Raw genomic sequence first — 16,048 nt, forward strand, 5'->3', positions numbered from 1 at the left:
GGAGTGTTGCTCTAGGGAATGTTGTTTGGGAGGAAGGATTTAGGAATAAAGCCTGATTGCCCTCTGGGAAGGGTCTGCCTCTGGAGAGTGCATTTCACTAACTGAGAACAAATACGATCGTTCTTCCGGAGAGTTTTGGTCCCGGTTCTGGGGGGAGCCTTTTTAGCAGGTGTTGCAGCCCGTTTTAGCCTTTGCAGATTTTGTGGGATGCTCTAGGAGAGCGCGTATTCCTGCCGCCTTCCCATCGCTGGTGCTTCTTACAGCAACAAGCACTTCTGGCTACGTCTCAGGCACAGGAAGGCGGCTGATGGAAAAGTTGCTGAATGACAAACTCAGTTACAAACTATTTTGGGTAGGAACCCCCCTTTTTCATGTACGCATTTGGGATCCTCGGCTGCTGCCTTTGTTTGTATTAACTGTCAGCAAATACGAGGCGCCATACAAAATTGTCATGATTCATTACATTAATTGACTAGGTTAGATTACTGGGCTGGGCTGGGGCTGAGGCTGGGGGTGGGGGAGGACATTGTTGTGTCTGAATCTCAGGGGTCAGAATTTCCATAGGATGTGAGTGGTGTGATGATCTGTCATGCCTGTAATGGGTCCTATATGGCAGTGATGTGTGTCTCTTATAATGGATGAATATTTATGCAATCGTCATGCTTGTTTCAGTATTCTCTGCAGATGATGCACATGGCTAAGGCTGACAGATTTTGTCACAGCTGTGATGGAGCTCCAGATGTAAATATTTCATAACTTAGCTAGGGAGAGGGGGTGATCAGGGCGGATGTATATGCAAAGAGAGTTTGGGGCTTGATATTTCAGGGGAACATCGTTCTCAGACATGGCGCACTACTCATTCTAGCTTCCTGGGCCAGAGGGACTTTCTCAAGCTTCATATCTCAGTGCTTAGGCAAGGCTTCTGTGTTTAGATGGGTGGGTGGTAGTACTAATATATAGTAAACTCTGTTATACATCATGATTAGAGAATGGTGTATTTTGGCTAATCCAGTGTCCTGGGTGATAGAGAGTTACCACAAATACATTTATGGATTACAGTTCTCTACAATGCCCCCCCCTTAAGATTTTTTGATGATTTTTGCTTTTATGTCATAGATATTTCCTGATATACACAAAGCTCCCTTATGCCTGATCTCATGAGCGTTCCCTCATACCAAAGGAAAATAACGAAGCTAAATCAGTAGACACAGCAACTCAATCTGGCAGTATATGTCATTCAACATACATAGTCCTCTACCTCTTCAAGGTAATCGGGGCACACATTTCTTCTTTTGTTTTTGTTTTTGGGCAATGGGGTGAAGTGACTTGCCCGGGGTCATACAGCTAGTAAGTGTCAAGTGTCTGAGGCCAGATTTGAACTCAGTCTTCTTTTCTTTTCTGGGGGAAAGATGGGTCATTACAATTACCCAGTACCTGGCTTCATTTTAGTATTCTTTTCACTTACATTATTGTTTTATCCTTTTGTATATTGTTTCTTGATTCTTCATTCCTCGTTAGATTGTGTGAATCCTCAATGATCAATATTCGAAGTATTAAAATAATATAAAACCTATTTATTTTGTTGATGTGGACACATTCTATTTCCTTTTCAATCACTGCCACCATTACTGCTGGAAGTCACACAGCCAGAATGTATCAGCTTTCCATCTACTATGTCTCACACTGTGGACACATCAGAGGAGGAGCGCCCACCTGGGGGAGATGGTGGCTCCACTGAGTTGTTGACATTATCTCCTTTCAGTGATACTGCTTCCATACCCTCTAAACCTTGGCAGACAGATGCTCAGGACTGTATGTCTGTGGTGTGAGGACAAGCCTAATTAAGTGTGTGGTGGGTAATCATCAGAAGGTTGGCTATAGGCTTTTTTTTTCTTTCCAAAAACACAGCACCTCATGCATGCTGTCTACCTATTAAGATGTACAAAGGTTGCAATCTGGAACAGTGGAGAGCTCTGATAGCTTGATAGCTGGCATAGCCTTTGAGAACCTAGGGTCACCTCCATATCATGATGGTGTTGTAGAGCAGAGGTGTCAAACATGTAGTCTCTTGGCTACATTGTGGTCCATTATACTCTAAAGCAGGGGTGGGGAACCTGTGGCCTTGAAGCCACATGTTGCCCTCTAGGTCCTCAAGAGCGGCCCTCTGACTGAATCCAAACTTTACAGAGCACATCTTTTTTGTTTTTTCTTCTGTGAAGTTTGGATTCAGTCAAAGGGCTGCATTTGAGGACCTGGACGGCCACATGTGGCCTCCAGGTCACAGGTTCTCTACCCCTGGTCTAGAGTGAAGCTTGATCCAGAATAAAATGTAATTGGGAAATATTGAACAAAATAAATAAAAATATAATAGACCTTAGATCAGGCCTGTACAACATATGGCTTGTGTGCTGGTCGTGGCCCACCACAGGATTTCAAGCGACTGGTGAAAAACGTGGAGGACGTAAAAGAAAGTAAAGATGTAAGAAGTGCTTTGTCCACGCCTGCTTAACCTGCCTTCTGGTCGTCGCTATTGTGTCGGTCCCATAACTTGGAAGGTGGGCAGCCACTGTGCACGCTCTCCTGTTTGTCACGTGACTCACGACAACCAGCCACTGTCTGTCGAGAGTCGTATCTTTTCCCCGTGTTTTCGGTCGTTACTGGTGTTGAACAAGGACCAGATGCATGCAGCCGTGCATCAACGCAGCTGACGCCCGCTCTGCAATGAGCTGCAGCAAAGCGACGGCTCCTTCCCCTCCCTCACTGCGCTGCTGCTCTCCAGCTGACGTGAGCGTCCGGCGCTCTCTCCAAGGTCAGACGCTGCCTCCAGTACTTCTTTGTGTGTGAGCAGTTGCTGTGGAAATTTTTTGGTTCTAACATTAAAGTTTTTGGGGTGACTTTGTAAGATGGGTGATAAAAAGAAATGAAAGATCGAATCAGAACACAGAGTGTTTAATCCAGAGTGGACAAATAGATACTTGTTTACTTACACGAGAGACAAACTATTGTGCCTTGTTTGCCGAGAAGTAATAGCTGTTTCAAAGGAATACAATCTTTGTCGCCATTTCTAATCAAAACATCCTGACTTAAACAAATCGGATGCCAATGAAAAACAAATTGAAGCGTCCAAATTGTTGAAAAATCCGAGTGGGGAACAATGATTTTTCAAGAAAGTAAACTCAGAAAATGAGGTGTCTACTAAGGTTAGTTTTCAGATTTCTAAAGAAATCTATTTCTAATATAATTGCAGGGTACAGTAAACTGATCGCTGACAAGAAGTGTAATATATCCCATTAACTAAATGTAAACAGTAAGAAAACCTGAAAAATGTATTAGAATTTGCACTGCTTAGCAAAGTAATTTTTAAAACATTAATGTGATTTCATGATAAATAAAAATCTTAAGTAATAAATGTAATTAATTTATATTAATCAAAATTTCCCTTTTCAAAAAAGTGTGATTTATTTTCAAAATAGTTTAATCATTAATTATACCTTTACTTGGAAAGTGAGCCACTACAAACCTATCTGCCTGAAAAAGTGTAGTCTATTTTAATTTTGGCCCCTGTCTACTGCCAAGCTGTGCAGGTCTGCCTTAGGTAATGCCTCACAAGAACAGTTAGGAGACAATGGATAGAGCACTAGTCCTGGAGTAAGGAAGACCTGAGTTCAAATTTAACCACAGAAATTTACTTATTGTGTGTCCCTGGGTAGTCACTAACCCTCTGTTTACCTGTTTCCTCATCAGTAAAATGGGGATAATAAAAAGAATGAAATAATAACTGTTAAGCGCCTGGCACACAGTGTTATAAATGTTAGCTATTATTATTAAGATGATGATATTAATATGTCATTTTCTAAGTCAATATATGCTTACAGGGATCCTTTGGGCCTCAGTTTCTATTTGGTTTGAAGCTACTGCTCTAGAGGACTGTTCAATTGAACACAATTTAAAAGTTCAAAAACTTTTTCAGCATGATCATTATGAAAATCAATTTTTTTTTTTTGGTTTTAAAGATGGATAGTATCTTTATTTTATTGGGCAGCTAGGTGATGCAGTGAATAGCACGCTGAGCCTGGAGTTGGGAAGATTTGTCTTCCTGAGTTCAAATCTGGCCTCAAACACTTACTAGCTGTGTGACCCCGGGCAAGTCTCAGGTTCCTCATCTGTAAAATGGGCTGGAGGAGGAAATGGCAAACCACTCCCGTATCTTTGCCAAGAAAACCCCAAATGGAGTCACAAAGAATAAGACACGACTGAAAAATGACTCAACAATAACAAAAATGGGTAACAACAATGATGAAAGAGGAGTCTAAGTAATAAGGGAACAAGGACTTGCTCTCTGATTTCCTTGGTATGGAGCACACCCTGCTATGAGGAAGCTCTCTCCACTAACCCAGATCAGCATCTTCTCTGCTAAGAGTTGCCTAGATCAGAGGTGTCAGTCACTCAAAGGGCCACCCCAGAACTTGCCTAGTATGGGAGAACCTTATTAAAATGTAATTGGGAAATATTTTAAAAAGTAAATAAAAGTATAATAAAACATAGATAACATCGCATTTTAAGATGAAATGTAGGGATCCTTATGTGCAGATTAGTGGAGATTTCTGTATGAGTTTGATAGCACTGGCCTAGAGCATTGAGATAACTTGCTGAAGGTCACATGGCCAGGATGTGTAAGACTTTAACTTAAACTTAGGTATTTATGGTCCCCAGGCCAGCTCTTTATCTATTATACCAAGCTTTCTCTAACTAATAAAATGTCAATAAACCAGCCCCTTTTAAAAATAAATGTTTTATTGATTATTTTTTACATTAATACCACTTCCCAATTACTTCCACCCACCACCCGATAGCATCCTACCTTATAACAAAAACGTGTAGTTAAACAAAACCAAGCCAACATTTTGGCCATGTCTAAAAATATATGCCTCGTTCGGAAGCGTGGCCCATGCCACTCTCCTGCTTAGTAAATTGCAACGGCTCCTTGTTAGCTTTAGGATCAAATACAAATCCCTGAGTTTGGGATTCAAAGTCCTTCACAACCTGACTCCGACCTGCCTTTCTTTCCTTATTATATGTTACTCCCTTTCATGTATTTTATGGTCTAGCCAGACTTGCCTTTCTGCTGTGCCTCACACATAACACATTCCATCTTTTTAGTCCACGACTTCATGCTGTCTGTCCCGTATGCCTGCAATGCTCTCTCTTCTCAGATTTGGCTCTTAGAAATCTCAGTTTCCTTTAAATGCTAGCCCAATCATCATCACCACCTACATGAAGCCTTTCCTGATTGTATCCCTCTCCCCACCCCCATCCCCAAGCTGTTAGGCTCTTCCTTTCCCAAATTATCTTACTTTTTTTTTTTATGTATGCTATCTCCCCTGATGGAAATAGAATATAAACGCCCTGATGACAGGGACTGTTCATTTTCTTTATTTGTACCCCCAGCATGTGGCACAGTGCCTGACACACAGTAGGTGATTAATAAATGCTCTTTGGTGGGTTGATAGCCCACCACCTCTCAGTTGAGAGAAAGGAGGTATGTTTTATCCATCAGTCCTTTGGAGTCAAGATTGGTAATTGAATTGGTTGGTTTTGACGTCTTTCGATGTTGTTTTCCATTACATTACTATGTGAGTTGTTTTCTTTTAAACTAGCCCTTGTTGATTGAGTTTATAACTGTGGACACTGATTCTGTAACTCATCCCCATCTTCTATCTTAACACTGTTAAAACTGTTACAGATCCATCACTTACAAATTTATTTAAATATCAAGGAAATGATCTTTTAAGCCATTATCATATTTGGAGATCATTTCCTCTGTGTTCTGAGTTGCTGAATGATCAAATTTCTCCTAGAGGAAAACTCAGATTTTTCTCTTCATTCCTTGATGGAATTCTCCCTCTGCTGAGAACTGGTGGCAGAATAGAGACAAGTTGGGATAGAAAAAGGGAATAGGGCAGGGATGTGCTGGTAAATGTTTAACAACCAGCTCTCCAGAAAAAAAATGTACCTACAACACACTTCTAGTATGATCTGAATTATTAACATTTTCTCCATCATGTTTTTAAGTCTAATCAATCAACAAAACAATCACTGAAACCTTAATCTTTAGGTTACTGATTTCTGAGGTGTAAATTCTCACAGAATGGAATTTTAACAATTGACTCTCACATCCCCCTGGAGTGGGGTGATAAATAGAACATGTTGGAGCTCCTTTTTCGATTCTTCCCCTCCGTCTAGATGCTAGTACCACAGTCTCTCCTCAAATCACTTTATATACAGTTTGTATTTAGTTATATAGACACATGGTTTATCCCTTAGGTAGCAGGTAATCTCCTTTAGGGCAGATGCTATCTTGTTTTTGTCTTGGTATCTTACAGCACTGTGCCTAGGGTGCAGTAACTAGCACACAGTGGGAGCTTTACAAATGCTTGTGGATTGATTGAGTGAATGGACTAAAGAAAATGTTTAAGACTTAAAAGTTCAGAGTTGGAACAGGCATAGTGCCTGGCACATAGTAAGCATTTACTAAATGTTTATTGATTGATTATTGACTGGTCTAGGTCAGTCTGTGCCTGAACATGAATCTCCCCTGGCATCCTCAATAAGTGGTCATCCTACCTCTACTGGGCCACTGCCAGTGACTAGGAGCTCATTATTTCCTGAGGCAGTCCATTCCATTTTTACACTACATTGCAACACAGCAATATGCATATTGCTACAACACCGAATGCCTCAGGGCTGAGGGGCAGTAGATTAAAGAAACAAATCTAGTTTGGTAGATCTCTGGGAATGGGGCCTAATATATGGCTCTCTAGTTAACGCTTTTCTTTCTCTGTGCCCCATAGCCCTCATCCTACCATCACCAATGTTCCTATCTTTCACTATCCCCATCCTTATTCCTCTTCTCCTTCCCTTTCCCCTTCCCCAGCCCCATCTAACCCCTCAGGAAAGATCTAATCAATGGTCTCCACTATTCCAGGGCTACACTATCACAAAGAACGGACAGTGAATGCTCTTAGGTAGAATAGAGAACGATGATCTTAAATGTCCTGGTTTGCTCAGCATCAAGAGCAGGGTAAAAATGGTCATCCCCGTTTCTAAAGGGCATTAAGGTTTACAGGAGCATTTTTTCATAAAATAATCATGTGAGGTAGGTGATACAAGTATTATTATTAATTATTATTATTATCTAGGCCCTAAGGTGAAGCAGGCACAAAGGAAATAGTTTGTTGTCCAAGGACTTGGGTTCAAATCCGGATTCTACCACTTACTACCTGTGTGGCTGAGAAATCCTTTCATTTCTCTTGGTCTCTTCAGTTTCCTCAGCTGTCAAGTGAAGGGGTTGGACCAGATGACCTCCAAGGTCCTTTCTAGATCTAAAACTGTGATTTCCATGTTACAGATGTGGCAACTTAGACCCAGACAAGTGAAGTGAATTAAGGTCTTACAGTAAATGAGGGCTGAGCCTTGATCTTTTGATTCCAAATTCATTGTTTTTTTCACATCCCTTTTTCCAGCCTCCCAGACTCAAGGGATGACAAGACCCTGGAGACCCAGAATATGCCTCTGACATCCTTGGAAGAGTATGGTCTGGGTGATAGCTCATGTTTTCAAGGGAGCAGCTTGTCAAGTGAACATGCCATCTGCTTCACCACAGTGAGTAAGAAGGGAAGACAAAGCATGGTTGACCCAGACTAAAGAAACGTCAGACGGGTTTGTGTGTTTGGGGGGAGGGGGGTTGCCTGCTGTGGACACAGGCCTGCCTGTGGTTACTTGCTCCCATTTATACCTCTGTGTCCCACTGGATCAGCCACACCCTGCTTGCAGGCCCTCTCAGGAAGAGCAGAGTTGAACTCAGAGGTGATGACTTTGGAATTCACAGAGACTTACACCACCTGAAAACACTTGTCACAGAGCATGAGAGCTTGAGAGTCAGCTTACAAAGCCACAGAGAAAACATTCCCAGATTCTCCCCATATTTTCCAAACTTTTTTTTTTAAGAAAAAGAAAAATACTCAGCAGATTTCTAACTACTTGGCAGTAGCTGAACTTGAATTTCAATGCATGATCTCTGAGGAGGAGAGCCCTATGGGAAAGAAGGCAGCTCAGAGCCAGGATCAAAAAAGGAGGAAGCTCTGGGGTTTCCTTTGGAGGGGGGAAACAAGTCAGGTTTTCCCCAGGGAGGATGAAGGGGAAGCTTTAGCTAAGCAACACCTTCAGGAATTTCTTGCCAATGGGATGCCCAAGAAATCCCAAGAAATTCTGCTCAAAACTTGACCTATCCATGAAGTCCTTTTAGACTGGTGCCATGGAAAGAGCCTAGCCAGCATCTAGAGTCAGAGGAACTGGGTTCAAATCTTGGCTCTTCTACTTTCTGTATGAAATTGAGAAAGTCATTTAGCTTCTCTAGGACTCAGTTTCCTCATGTGTAAAATGAGAGAGCTGGTCTAGATTACCTTTAAGGTTGCTTGGAGCTTTATATCCACAATCCTATAACTAACCACACAAGTCCAGCACTACAATGTTTACTCAGAAGTTTCCCAAGGGCAGAGATTCTTTTCCCTCTTTGTCTCCCTCCAGTGCCCAGTACAGGTCTCTGCACATAGGGGCTCAGGGTGGGGGGATATATGGAGGGAATGAGGGGAGGCATTGCTGACGTTAGACAAGCAGGGAATGCTTAAGATATCGAGAGAGAGAGAGAGAGAGAGAGAGAGAGAGAGAGAGAGAGAGAGAGAGAGAGAGAGAGAGAGAGAGAGAGAGAGAGAGAGAGAGAGAGAAATAATCAGGGCTAGAGGCCAGTTTCAATCAGTATGGCCCTTCCCTAGGGGACTATAATGAATTTATTAGAGACTTGGAGAACAACTCCCATACTTTTTCAGTGGGGAAAACCCAAGAGGTCACTGGTCAGGGGAAGCAGTCTAGTGACCTAGAGATATGGCTAGTTGACACGTAAAAGGAGAAGACACGCTCTGTTCTGAACACCTTTCCAGTTCTTATCTATGCCTGTGAACAAACTATTCCTCATGCCTGGAACGTACTCCTTCTTTACTTTTGACTCTTAAAATCCCTAGATTCCTTAAAGGCTCAAATCAAGCATCACTTCTACTTGAGACCTTTCCTCATCTCCTAGTTGCTGACATCCTTTGTCTGAAATTATTTTTGTTTACTTTGCATGCATTGTGTAGTTGCTCAATTGTATCTGTGTTCCCCTCTGCTCCCCTACCCCTGTCACACATGGAATGTAAGCTTCTTGCAGGTAGAGAGTGTTTCCATTTTGTCTTTGCACCTCCCATGCCTAGCACAGTGCCTGGAATATTTTGTTTTGTTTTCCTTTTGTTTTATCCCCCCACCCCACCCTAATTATGTATAAACAAAGATTTTTAATATATGGGCATTTTTTTTTACAATTTTGAGTTCCAAATTCTCTCCCTCCCTCCCTCCCCCCTCCTTGAGAAGGCAAGCAATTTGATATAGATTATACAAGTGCAGTCATGTAAAACATTTTCATATTAACCATGTTGCAAAAGAAAAACATGGACCAAAAACCCCCAAGAATAATAAAGCAAAAAAAAAAAGTATGCTTTAATCTGCATTCAGACTCTATCAGTTCTTTCTCTGGAGGTGGCTAGCACTTTTCATCATGAGTCCTTCAGAATTGTCTTGGATTACTGTATTACTGAGAATATTTAAGTCATTCATTGTTGATCATTGTACAATTTTGCCTGGAACATTTTAAGTATTTCCATGTTGTTAAATGACTGGTAAAGTAATAAATGGTGCAATGATAAGCTACAGGGACTGTGGGGAGTAGAGGGCTGAAGGAAGCAGGGTAAGAAATCTCAGTGTCTCGTGTCCAAATTCCACTTCTTCTTGTCACAGGAGACAGGAAAATAGGTAAGCTAGTTGCTTGCCATACAGTATCTCTACGCACCCTGGCCCCTGCTACTTTGTCCCAATAAGTCCTCCTCCACATTCCTGTTTTCTAGGATCCCAGTGGTGTTTCTCTCTCTTTCTCCTCCCTCTCCCTCTCCTCCTTCCCCCTCTCCCTTTTCCTCTCTTCTTTCCACCCACCAAGACTACTTTTGGCTCCTTTCAAAAACAGAACCATTTTTGCCCCTGCCTTTAGACATGCTTGGCAAGGACCCTTTATAAGTTGCATTTGGATATCAGACTCTCTCTGACCATCACTTTCCATTCCCCTTTGAAGTCCCTATAAGATGCTCAAAGTTTTATCACATATTAATTAGATCCAACAAAATCTTGAGCTGCTTTGGGGTTTCAGTCATCCTCCCTTCCCAACCCTCTTCTTGATCTTGGTTTAGGTTACTGGTCTAGCACAACCTGCAGCCGAGGCTTTGAGAGCTACTGGAGGAAAGATCCTCAGTCTTTCTCGTCAAATACACAATCTTCTAGGGCAAGGCTTCTTCACCTTTTTTTGTGTCTGTCATGGATCCTTTGGCAGTCTGGTGAATCAGCTTGTGGATCCTTTTTCTGAATAATGCTTTTAAATGCTTGAAATATGTGGGATTACAAAGGAAATTGATTATGTTGAAATACAGTGATCAAATTATTTATTTATTTTTAAAAGTTCATGGACACCAGCTTAAGAACTCTTAGACTAGATAATCTCTAAGGTCCCTTTCCAACTTTAAAAACTGTGATGTTCTTTATCACTGATTTTCAAGCTTCTGGATATGGGGACATTTAAATCAACTTGAAATTAACTTCTATTGGGAAGAAAGGGCAGCTAGGTGTCATAGTGGATAGGGGGCCAGAGTCAAGAAGACCTCAGTTCAAATCTGGCCTCAGACACTTACTAGCTGTATGACCCTGGGCAAGTCACTTAACCCTGTGTGCCTCGGTTTCCTCATCTGTAACTTGAACTGGAAAAGGAAATGGCAAACTACTGTAGTATCTTTATCAAGAAAACTCCAAAAGGGGTCACAAAGAGTTGGACACTATTGAAAATGACTAAACAACAATTGGGAAGAACTGATTCAAGAAGAAACAGCCCGGACCAATTGAAGAGGAGTCAATGTTTTCAAAGAGGAGACCTCATTGTCAAGGAAGAAGAGACGAGTGAGCTTCCTTCTTCCCCTCATTCTTGCCTTCTTCCCCATATTCAAAGGAGATGTCACATTCTAGGTTCCATGAAATCAGTATCGGGAAGGGACCACAGGACCCTTAAACCCAGCACCTCTCCTGTTCTTTCGTTAACACTCATGCTTCTGCAGCCCCAGTGTCTTATCTTAATACTGTCATTCCCCTAGTGCCTAGCACAACAGGAGTTTAAGAAACATTTCTAGAATTCAATCAAGTTTGTTGAATTGAGGGGCAGCAAGAGCATCTCCTCTGCTAGCTTCATGGACCTGGCTAATGAGGATACCAGTTAGTAGATTTAGGGAAACAGAAGGACCAATCAGAAAAGAACAAGACATCTTTCCTGGCAATGCTGTAACTAGGGTAGGGCAACCCAGAGTTTGCCTGAAAGGTGCCAACATTTTGAGGGTGCTGCCATCACTTGTAGTTCTTCAGCAAGTAGAAACAACCAAGCTCAACACCTCATTAGAAAGATAATTATTTAAGATAGGAAGCTACCAGATGTCTCACTTCCCATCCAACCTAATGAAGGATGTCCTTATTCCTCGCTACGGTTTACCCTCTTGCATGCAGTTTTGATCTCATGTCCAATACTCTTTTTCATAGCATCAGAGCCTCCAGTATGTGCTTGAAATATCCGGGGCTGTTTGTTTCCCCTTATTCCACAGAGTGGTATCTCGAGGTCTCTTTCTTCATGAGCCTGGTGCCCTGAGGTATTTCCCTTTACACAAAAAAGGTGATTTGAGGGTAACTTTCATGCTGTTTGTTCCGGACACCAGTTTTGCTAGTTATAACTTTGCCTCTTAGGTTCCCGTGAAGGGTATGGGGCAAAGAAAATGACAGGAATCAGAACCACCAAGCTGAAGGGAATTCAAAATAACAGTAAGCCCCCTGAGGGCAGGCACTCTGTCTTACTCTTCTTTCATTACTTATTTGTACACAGCAGGTACTGGATTGGTACTTATTGAGGAACTGATCTGGTCCAGTCCTCTGACTCCACGCAGGCCAATGGCTAAACTTTCCCGAATAGAGAGTTCTTTTATTTGTTCGTGAGGGTCTTCAGGAAAGAAGACAGATGCTCTGAATCTCCTATGTGCTGATTCATCCTCATGTTTAGAAGTTCTTTCAGGGATCCATTCAGCTTCTCTTTCTGTTTCTCTGGAAGCTCATTTCTTCTTCCTGTTTTGTCTCCTACAGAGATAGATGCTCCTAGCTCTCTGTCCTTCCAGCTCTAAAATTGACGGTCCTTTCTGGTTCCTCCATCCCTTCCTGCTCTCTCCCTTTCTCAACTTTATTCAACCTTTGCCCTGGCCTCTGAGCTCTTTAGGAAGGGGGAGCCCTTTCTGAGAAGGGCAGATTCATGCCCTCCTCCCAACCTCCTACTTAGCTGGCCCAGCCCTGGCCCCCTGGGTCATAGCTTAGGAACAGACAGCACCATTTGCCAAGCACGGAGTGGGAGGGAAGGAGGGGGAGACTGCTAGAGGCCAAGCCATGAGGCCAGGCCAGGGAAGCAGCTCAAGAGCTGCAATGATTTGGGCTCAGGAGGGAGGCGGGGGCCACTTTCCCAAGATGGGGTCAGGGCAAGAGAGACCCCCCTGGGGGCTCAGAGGTGGGAGGAGGCCTGCAGCTCAGTGATCAGGAAGGGTGGTGGAGAGGTCAGAGGGAGGGGTTTGGAGTATCTCTCCCTAGCTCCCTTAACCAGAGGCGTGAAAGCCCAGAGTCCTGCGTTTAGAGGGGCGCAGTTTGGGGAAAAATCACACTGAGGCTGGCTCTTTTCCCCTTTTCAAGGACAAAACTTCTAAGACATCCAGGACTCCTTAGTCATTTCACTTTAGGAGGGGTGGAGCAGGGGACAGTTCTTCCTCCCATCTTTTGGAAGGGTCCTATTAGAACTTAGTGAATGTTTGCGCAAGTTCTGCGTTCTTTCCATTATGGGGTGACCAAGAGTCCCTGATTTCTTCCTCCTCTGTGGTCTCCCTCCCCGGGGGGATGATGGTAAGAGGACCAGTGCAGAACTGTAATATCTGCGCTCCAAATGTAGCAGATCATTGATTGCCCTGTTTCCTGTAGAAGATTGCCTCATGTGGTAAAACAGGAGCCTCACAAGGCTCTGAGCTCCTCCGCCAGCCTCTGTCACAGATACCCTCCTTCCATTAGGGTGATACCTTTCTGTTCTATTTATATCCAGATTCCTAGCCCCTTCCCTGGGGGCCCAGGACATTCAGTTGAATGGTGCCACTTGTAAGAGTTGAGTCTGTGGTATGAAGACCTACTATGAGACATGGGGGTCAGGGAGAGGGTAGAGCTGAAACTAGGAACCAAAACCAAGGTTTTGCACCCACATCTAGGGCATACTGACATTCCTCTGATCTGTATTCCTTGAGCCTCCTGGCCCTCTCTCAACCCTGCTCATACTGCCATCCTTAGGATCTCGGGTTAGGCCCACTCCTTTCTTGGGGCTCACCTCCCTTGCCTATTCTCTTCTCCTGCCACTTCCCATCCCTCTAACTCCTTTTGAGGAAAAGGGGAGTTTGGGGTCATTCTTAACCCCTCCCTCTAACTGAATTGGCCTCAGCTGCTAGACTTACTAGCTATGGCTCTGTTTAAGATGCATGGAAGGAAGATGCTGGCCTATATGTAACGAGGGTCTGGAAATGCTGGTCATGTTTTCTGGTCAAAAAATATTCCTTCTCTCCTGATACACCCTCTCTCTCAGCTCTATACTTTAATACTAAGTATAGCTCTTCAAGATATAATGCTTCAAGATATAAATTAGAGATAGAATTTCTAATGGCTTTCTTCTTTCTTCCCTGAGGAGAGGTAAGTGTGACCCCTGGAGAGTAATGAGGGCTTGTGCCCAGGAATAGGCCACAGAGGAAGCGGGAAGGTGAGTCCCTTAAATACTCACTCAGTGGCAGAGCTGGTTGGGTTAGCCACTCTTTAGCCCTCAGCCCAGGGCTGAGACTTGGACTTTTGGTTTCTCAGCCCCACCCCTCCTTGTCCTCTCCTGATTTCAACTTCTCTTGCCCCATCCTGACCCTTTACAAATGAGATTTCACTTTCTGCCCCTTTGTAAAGGCTGCACCAAAGCCCTAGGACTGGGTCTTTGAGTCTGTATGTTAAGGGGATTGAGTGGAAGGGGAAAGAAAGAAATGCTGAAGTATCAGAGGGCTTTTAAGCAGCCTTAGTCAAGATTTCATAATCCCCTTTAAGTGTTTTAGAAAAAATTCACACGGTCCCAATTTTACGGGTCTAAGGGTAACATCCCTCTCAGCCCTGACCTGTTCTTAATCCACCCTTAGTAGGGAGGTGCCTGTCTGGGATTCCTAGTCTGTCTGTCTTTCCTGGAATTCCAGCTACTGACAGATTCCCCTCTCCTGCGTTCCGAAGACGTCCTCAATGGCCTCACGGTCGCGTCATTCTTGTCCTCCCTAAAGCCCAGGACCGGCTCGGCTTCTTGCCAGCCCTGGGAACTCAGCCTACTTCATCTTATTATTATTTTTTTTAAGCTTAACTCTATGATTCAGTGAGATGTTCTCCACCCCTGGACTTGGGGCTGGGCTTCCCCACCAATGGGTCTGGAGATACTGATTTTTTTTTTCAAATTCCCTATTCCCACTCTCTGTACAGATCTTCTTCTGGCTAACCTTCTCTTCTGGTATGGTGAAATAAAATGAGCCCTACCGTAAAAGAGCTGGGCCTGCCATGAACTACCTACATGCCCTCAGGCACATTGTTTCCCCTTCTCAGCCTCACTGTCCTCCCCTGGAGAGTGAGAATATTAGATTAGGTCTCTTCCAATTGTTGTGTTTTATGTTTCGAATCCCAATTTCTTCTCTATTTTTTTTCTACCTTCCATGAAAATCCATATTGAAAGTAGATATATCAATGATTCTTAGTTTCTTCTCTAACTTCACTTGCTTTTCAAAGTCTTTTCTCACTCCACCCTACTTGGCAATCAGTTTGCTTAGTTTTCTGCATTAGCAATGGGGGCCATGGTTCTCTGCCCTTTCCAGACACAAAGCTCAAATGCCCTCGGAGAGCTGGCTCAGCACTGACTGGGGACACTAGCCCATACAAGACCAAGGTGTAGAGAAGAGGAGACATGAGGTGCAGTAGTAAAACCAAGGCCCTAGGCTGCTGAGACATTAGGTAATTTCATTTTTTTCCTTCCCCCTTGGACCAGCTTCTCCCAAGGGACCCTCTGCTCTCAATGTTCACAATGAGTCTTGGATCTCACCTCCACTGACCACCTATTTCTATAGAATCAGTTCACACATACTTTGTGAATGAGGAACTGGGATTTGGGGGTAGGTGGGACCCGGGAGGGGCCTGGGAAGCTCAGCTGTAGTTTAGGCTCCCCCCTCACCCACTGTGACAACCCTATTTAGAAACTTTACTTGAGATTTACTCTTCAGGCCCCGAGAAGGTCATACCCCATACTCATTCTCTTAAATGCTCCCTTATTCTCCATGCACCCCTCCCACACTGCCCATATGGATTCAACAGGCCTCCCCCTCCCTGGGGCCATATGGGAACTTTGCCACCAGAGGGAGCCCCAAGTTGCCAGGAATATGATTAAAATGGAATCCTACTGACCAGAGTTAATTAGAGGATCGTGTCAGAGGGCCAGACTGGACTTCTTTCTGGGGCCCGGGTTTGCCTTGGACTGGGATGTAAGTTGTAGCATAAGGACAGAAACCAAAATGGAACTGGGGTTGGAATGGGAGCTTGCAGTAGGATGAGGGTCGGTTCTGGAAAGGTGGGGGCTGCCAGATCTCTGCAACTGGAATTGTAGACAGGGTTCAGATAGGATTTGGGTTAAGAACCTGACTGAACCAAAAGAGTCTTAGAGCTAGAAGGGGTGACAAATAGAATGAACAAATATTTAGAATTCTAGAAAGTCAGAGATCATAGAGGCAATAGGGTCTTCGACAGCTCA

General features: G+C 43.6%; 1 pseudogene; it reads left to right on the forward strand.

Annotated features, from left to right (window-relative positions):
- Positions 1-2,682: 2,682 nt before the first annotated feature.
- Positions 2,683-16,048, forward strand: part of LOC110212337 (cytochrome c pseudogene) — a 53,737-nt pseudogene continuing 40,371 nt past the window's right edge.

Source organism: Phascolarctos cinereus, unplaced genomic scaffold (assembly GCF_003287225.1).
Source record: "Phascolarctos cinereus isolate Bilbo 61053 unplaced genomic scaffold, phaCin_HiC Scaffold_2;HRSCAF=192, whole genome shotgun sequence".
NCBI lineage: Eukaryota > Metazoa > Chordata > Mammalia > Diprotodontia > Phascolarctidae > Phascolarctos > Phascolarctos cinereus.